The sequence below is a fragment of the Tachypleus tridentatus genome, unplaced genomic scaffold (genome assembly GCF_004210375.1).
Source record: "Tachypleus tridentatus isolate NWPU-2018 unplaced genomic scaffold, ASM421037v1 Hic_cluster_2, whole genome shotgun sequence".
NCBI lineage: Eukaryota > Metazoa > Arthropoda > Merostomata > Xiphosura > Limulidae > Tachypleus > Tachypleus tridentatus.
Genome location: NW_027467782.1, coordinates 58,427,949 through 58,435,359, shown reverse-complemented (window position 1 = coordinate 58,435,359; position 7,411 = coordinate 58,427,949). Strand labels below are relative to the sequence as shown.

At 36.6% G+C, this 7,411-nt stretch overlaps 1 non-coding gene across 1 annotated transcript; it reads left to right on the top strand.

Moving 5' to 3' along the window:
* Nucleotides 1–7,319: 7,319 nt before the first annotated feature.
* TRNAI-UAU (transfer RNA isoleucine (anticodon UAU)) lies at nucleotides 7,320–7,411 on the top strand. Its single transcript is given in 2 exon segments — nucleotides 7,320–7,357; nucleotides 7,376–7,411. It is a non-coding gene; the product is annotated as a tRNA-Ile (tRNA).

Genomic DNA, 7,411 nt, shown 5'->3' with positions numbered 1-7,411 from the left:
TGACCATTTTGTTCTCTACCTCGTTGTCACGTAGGCAAATAATTTCAATTGAAATCCACGGTCTGATATTTTGGCCCGGCATGACCAGGTGGTTAAGACACTCGACTCGTAATCCGAGAGTCGCGGGTATTAATTCCTATCACCCCAAAAATGTTCGCCATTTGAGTCATGGAGGTGTTACAAGGGACAATCAATCCCAATATTCGTTGTTAAAAGACTACAAAAATAGTTAGTGTTGACGGTGATGACTATTTACATTATCTCTCGTCCTACGCTGCTAAATTAGAGACGGCTAGAGCAAAAAGCCCTCATGAATCTTTGCGCAAGACTCAAACCAAATCGTTTCCGAAATATGCAATCGATGTATCTCTACCATACTTCTGGTGTTAAACCTGAGTTTAATCTATTTGTGTCAAGAGCTTTGATGTCTTGTGTACATATAAATATTATTACAAATGTCACTGTTATCTATGGACACTCCTTTGTTTGGTTATGATCCCCGTATACACGAAACATCTTCGCCCTTTTTAGCCGTGGGGTCGTTATAATGTGGCCGTCAGTTGCAATATTCTAGTGTGTGTGCGTTTCCTTTAACAAAGCCACACTGGACTATCATCTGAATCCACCGAAGGTAATCGAATCCCTGCTTTTAACGTTGTAAATCCGTAAACTTATACAACCAAATTATGGATGGCTAGCGCGGATAACCCTCGTGTCGCTTTGAGCGAAATTCAAAATCAAACACTTTTAAAATATTTCTGTCATCTTAACCGATGTTTTTCTTTTGCAGCTACATGAGGGTTAACATACACAACCGTTTAATATTAAGTATCCTTCTGGGTTCGGAAATTTTAGTGTTAACTTGATTGATGGACAAAGGTTTTTTGGAAATAGTGAAGTGTTCTAAGGCTTCTATTCCATGTACCATAACATCGCCAGTGGTACAATTGTTTAGCGCACGGTACTCAAATAACACAAAAATTGTTTTTCCGCAACCACTATTTCTCAATGTTTTTGTTCCCACTATGAAATTAAGCACATTCTATTATTAAAATTTTATTAGCGCGGGACTAATTCGCTTAAGGGACTTCACTTTCTAATTTGTCCCTCGTTGGCTTCCCTTAAAAACTATTATCGAGTTATGTCAGGATGTATCTGAAAGTATGATACCTGTCCAAGTCAGACAGTATTACTAATAGTTATATGATGCTATTCCAGAACAATGGAAAGGCTTGGTTGAAAGAGAGATTCCCCCAATTACAGGTACGACAAAATTTATTTTTGAGATGTGTGATTCAGATGGTGAAAATGTTATCCACTAAATGATCTTCCTGATAAAAGACTGATTAAGACAATACACCAGAACTCCATCCCCGCTACTGAAGAAATTATTGCATGGGAAGATATTTTAATAGATATCAACTGGAAAAAAATACATAAATATACTTATCACCCATTTAAAGGCTTTGTCTTTTTTGATGTGAATTATTTATTTTATCACAATGCTTTAATCACGAACAATAAACTTGTTCATATGCAAAAACATGATACTAGTTTATGTACACCTTGTGATAAAGAAACTGAAACAGTAAGACATTTATATTGCCTGTGTCCAGTGGTTCAACCCTTATGAACATTAGTTTTCAATACTCTTTCCTTTATCATTCAAAATCAGTACCAATGAATCAGAAATGGAGAATTCTTGTACAGGGTATCCTAGAAAGATTAAGAAAAGATGACAACCTACAGCGTATGTTTTTGATTACATTAGCTAAATATTGTGTTATGACTGTTAAGATAATTTTGTTTAGCCAAAAATATACATTTAAATCTGTTGTCATTTTATAAAGGTCAGTTAATAAAGAAAACAAGTTTTGATGATTCCAGGTATGTTATTCGTAATAATGTCGATGTTTCTTTCAGTTTTATTCTAAACATGTTTGTCCTTGTTCACAACGTTACATTATTGTGTGTCCTTCAATACGAGTAATCAGAGAGAGTATTCGTTGCATTCAATTGTGCATAATCGTGTATTTGATTTTTGTACTTGTTTTGCATGTAATATATATGATTAAGAGGCCTCTTCAAGAGGTTTTGAATAATAAAACAAAAAAGCGCACGGTACTTATAAGACAGTACTTGTCGGATATGCCGGTGTTGTTGCATCTTTAGATCCCAGCCAAGGCAGCACTATCGTCATGCTCTGATTCGGGTCGTCTCGCGTTCATATTCATATTTAGTTTGACATCTGCTTTTTGGGTTCTGGCTTGTCTCTCTGATGCTACCTTTATCTCGCTCATAAGTATTATGACCAACCTTACTCCTTCACCTAAAAAGAGTCAAAATGGCATGACCAGGTGGTTAGGACACTTGACTCGTAATCTGAGGGTCGCATGTTCGAATCCCCGTCGCACCAAATATGCTCGCCCATTCAGCCGTGGGGCGTTATAATGTCCGGTCAATCCCACTATTCTTTGGTAAAAGAGTAGTCCAAGAGTTAGCAATGGGTGGTGATAACTAGCTGCCTTTTCTCTGGTCTCACACTGCTAGATTATAGATGGCTAGCGCAGATAGCTCTCGTGTAGCTTGGCGCGAAATTCAAAACAAACAAAAACGATAAACCAAATATTCGATCTATATATTTCTGGTATTAAACATGTGTTTTATTTACAGTTATGTGAAAAAGGTAGGACACCCTATAAAAGTCTGAGTATTTTTCTAACATTTTTGGATATAAAGATATTTAATCTAAATTTTAACAATACTGAGAGATTACAGTTATATAACTAAACAATTAAAACTGAAGAAAAAACTTTTCAAGGTCTTCTGTAAATGTAATTCTACAAAAGTGCATATTCTAACTGAGGAAAAAGTTAGGACCACCCTACCCCCTAATAATTAGTGTTATCCCCTTTGGCTAAAGTAACTGCAGTGAGACGATTTTTGTAGCCATCTACCAGTCTCTGACATCGGTTTGAAGAAAGTTTGCCCCACTCCTCAATGCAGAATTCTTTCAGCTGTGAGATGTTTGAGGAGTTTTTTGCATGTACGGCTCGTTTCAAGTCACCCCACAGCATCTCAATGCGATAAAGATCTGGACTTTGACTCAGCTATTTGAGGACTCTCCATTTCTCAGTTTTCAACCAGTCCTTGGTGAATTTCCTGGTACGTTTTGGGTCATTGTCGTGTTGCAGGGTCCAGTTCCGCTTCAGCTTTAATTTTCATATAGATGGTCTCATATGATCCTCAAGCACTCGCTGATACACAGTGGAATTCGTGGTGGATTCTATGATTGTGAGCTGTCCAAATCCTGCTGAAAAGCAGCCCCAAACCATGACACTTCCACCTCCATGCTTCACAGTTGGTATGAGATTCTTTTCCTGGAATGCAGTATTTGGTTTTAGCCAAACACGTCTTCTGTTCTGGTGTCCAAATAATTCAATTTTGGACTCATCTGTCCAAAGAACATTATTCCAGAAGACCTGGTCTTTGTCTACATTCTCTCTGACAAACTTAAGTCTGGTCTTGAATTTTCTCTTAGAGAACAAAGGTTTCCTCCTTGTACACCTCCCATGCAAGTTAAACATGTGCAGTCTCTTTCTGATTCTAGAGGCATGCACTTTCACATCAACAGTAGCCAGAGCCTGCTGTAAATCCCGTGATGACATGTTAGGGTGTTTGAAGACCTCTTTTAGCATCTTGCGGTCTGCTCTCGGGGTGAACTTGCTTGGACGACCAGACCTGGGCATGTTGGCAGTTGTCTTGAAAGCCCTCCACTTGTTGACTATTTTCCGAGCAGTGGAATGGTTGATTTCAATATCTTTTGGGATCTTTTTAAAACCCTTACCAGACTCATAAGCTGCTACAATTTTCTTTCTGAAGGCCTCAGACAGCTCTTTTGCTCTCACCATGGTGCTCACTCTCACTTCAACGTCAGGAGCACACCAAACTAAATGTCTGAGGTTTAAATAGGTCAAGCCTCATTCAAAATGCTGAGTAACGATCTTCTAATCATGTGCACCTGGTATGATACACCTGTGTTTGAGTTGAGCCATTTTAAGTGGATATAAATGTGGGGGTGTCCTAACTTTTTCCTCAGTTAGAATATGCATTTTTGTAGAATTACATTTACAGAAGATCTTGAAAAGTCTTTTCTTCAGTTTTAGTTGTTTAGATATATTCCTATAATCTCTCAGTATTGTTGAAATTGAGATTAAATAGCTACATATCCAAAAATGTTACAAAAATACACAGGCTTTCATAGGGTGTCCTGACTTTTTCACACGCCTGTATATGTGTCAAGAGTTTTGAATTTTAGTGTCACTGCTGCACTGTTATCTATTGCCACTCCTTTGTTTGGTTTGTACAAAGTTTTTTTAAAATAACTGTTGTGTAAGACAAATGTAAGTATTGTGTGGGTTGTTTCTAATGTGATGTTTGCTGGAAAATGTATTGATCCCCGTATACATCAAACATCCTCACCCTTCCAGCCGTGTGGTTGTTATAATGTGACGGTCATTTGCAATATTTGTGGGTAAAGAGTAGCCCAAGAGTTGGCGGTGAGTGGTGACGAATTGCTGCTTTCCCTCTCGTGTGTGTGTTTTCATTAGCAAAGCCACACTAAGCTCTAAACTGAGTCCACCGAAAGGAATTGAACCCATAATTTTAACGCTGTAAATCCGTAAACTTACCGGTGTATTCGCGGAGGACTTTCCCTTTAGTCGTACACTACGAAATGATGGACGGCTCGCGCGGATAGCCCTCGTGTAGCTCTGCGCGAAAATTCAAAAAACAAACAAACAAACATGTATAAAATATTTTTTTATCTAACTGACGTTTTTCCTTTTCAGCTTCATTAGGGTTAATATACACAACCGTTTAATATTATAATATTCGTTAAATTATTAACACTCTAATATTATAGTTATAACACTAATCATACAGCTGTTCTGACATATTACATAAATGACTATTTTATAAGATATAAATATAAAAAGAATTACATGTTTTATCATTAGTTAAAAACACATAAACAGAAAATACAAATTGCTAAGAAACAGTAATAAGTTGAAAGGATATTTGGTGTACTTAAGGGTTATAAACGAATTGTAAGACTGTGTGATACTCAACAGTATGCAAGTGTTAAACAGAAAGTAATAGTGTCAAGTGTATCGGTGTTCTGTATTGTTTTTAGAATAGTGGTTTGGTTACATATGCCATCAAGTGTTTATCTACGGACTAGTTTCTTTAAAAAATTTAGCTTCCCTATTTTTTTTCTCTTCAAAATCATTCGTATTTTGTGAGGTAGAAACTTAACATGGGTTTTCTGTGTTTCTGTTGAAGTGGTTTTGTGTTGGTCATACGTCAACCTCAGTTTCCCTTACCAGTTTCTGTATGTCATTACGAGTTAAACGAGGGTTCCTACTAACTTTTCTGAGAACCATCCTCTAGGTTCTCTCTGGAATTTTGGTAGGGCGTCCTGAACGAAGGTGGTTAGCAGTTGATCCTGTAACCTTAAACTTGGAAATTAGATTTCGGCACATTAAGTTGTGTAGCAATACCGGAAAGAAACAGACGAAACTTGTGTTTTCCAACAATACGGATTTTTTAAATCACTGGACAGTTGTTTCCTGTTCGCCATGATGACCAAGCAGATAATGACGGAGACGGCGCTATATTGCCGGAAGTACATTTATTGCTGGCTAAATTCCAATAATTATGAACCAAGTGTCTAGTTCTGGAATGGTATAATGTAGTTTATTTGCCAAACTAAACAAATTATTCACAGGAATATCAGTTTTTTCCCACGTTCTGAAATGTACGAACACTTTCTGCTCCTCAATTTTTGGTTGTTTCTTTATATACAGTTTATTTGTGGTTTAATTTACATAAAAATTCATGTAGATGTGTGTTAGCATAATATTTATAATACACTATACGTTTATTAGCCTATAAGTGGTACTTTATAAGTTATGAACAAAAAACTACTTGGGATGCAGGTGTACGAACACTTTGTGTTGTAACTGTACCACTAAGCAACCTGTGATGGGTGCAGTTCTTTTCAACAATGAGCACTTTAAGTTAAGAAAATAATAATTCATCATATATGGTGTTAAATAGACGATGTAGTACTAATTACACCTTACACCCACTACGATGTAGAATTAAACTTAGTCAAGTCCTAACAGGTGTGATCCAGGAAATGGCACAAAATAAAAGTTCACTTTCAAGGGGGAGGGGTTGTTAAAATTCAAAAAAATTAAGACAATAAAACCAGGTTCAAGTTTCAGTTAGCAAATTCACTAATTAACATAAATCCTGACTTGTAATGATGTACAAGTTAATCAGTTACTTGTAGTGGAGAATGCCGGAAGTATAACACATTATAAAATCTGTTTAAAGGTTTAGTTGCTAATGTCAAAAAACATTCGGTGTTGTGTATTGTTTCAGAATGGTGGTTTAGTTACATACGCCATCAAGTGTCTCTGTTCATCTACGGACTAGTTTGTTTAATAAATATAGTTTACATATTTTTTCTCTTTAAAATCCTTCGTATTTTTTAAAATAGAAACATAAAATGGGTCTTCTGTGTTTGTGGTTCCCTGTTTGTACAAGAACTGTTTCTGTTGAAGTGGTTTTGTGTTGGTCATACGTCTGTAACGTACTGATGTGTTGTGAGACACGTGTGTCTAAAGTACTTCCAGCTTCTCTTACATATGCGTCTCCACATATATTACAAAGATTTCACAAACCAAGTTCTTCGCGTGACACGTTTGTTCTACGGCGTTTTCTCTTGCGTATCATGTTTTACCTGTTTCTTATGTTGTGTTGGTTGTCAGTTGAGACCGTCTAATGGCTTTACGGTTGTGATTACGTTGTCATTGAAAGGAATGTTCATTGCGGATATTTTCGTATGTTTGTTGCTGTTGTTGCAGAGTTCTTGTTTTCTGTGGTTTCAGAACGTTGGTACTGTAATATTCGGTGTATCAGTTTCACAGTAGTAATGTATTAAAGTCATTTTGTGCTGTTTGAATGGCATTCTGAGTGGAATAATTCTGATTTATTATCTTTAATTATCCTATTATTGTTTCCATTTTAACTCGTTCTGGGTGGTGTAATTTATTATGAAGAAATATCTACTTATTATATTCTTTGTTATGTATGAAGCTTGGTAGTTGTCTGTATTGGATTTTATGGCTACGTCTAAGAATGTTAAGTATCCTTCTGGGTTGGGTAGTTTTAGTGTTAACTTGGCTAATAGATAAAGGTTTTAGGAAATAGTTAAGTGTTCTAGTGTTTCTATTGCAAATATTATCATATCCCCAGTGGCGCAAATGGTTAGCGCACGGTACTTATAAGACAGTACTTGTGGGATATGCCGGGGTTGTGAGTTCGAGCCTCACCTGGGGAA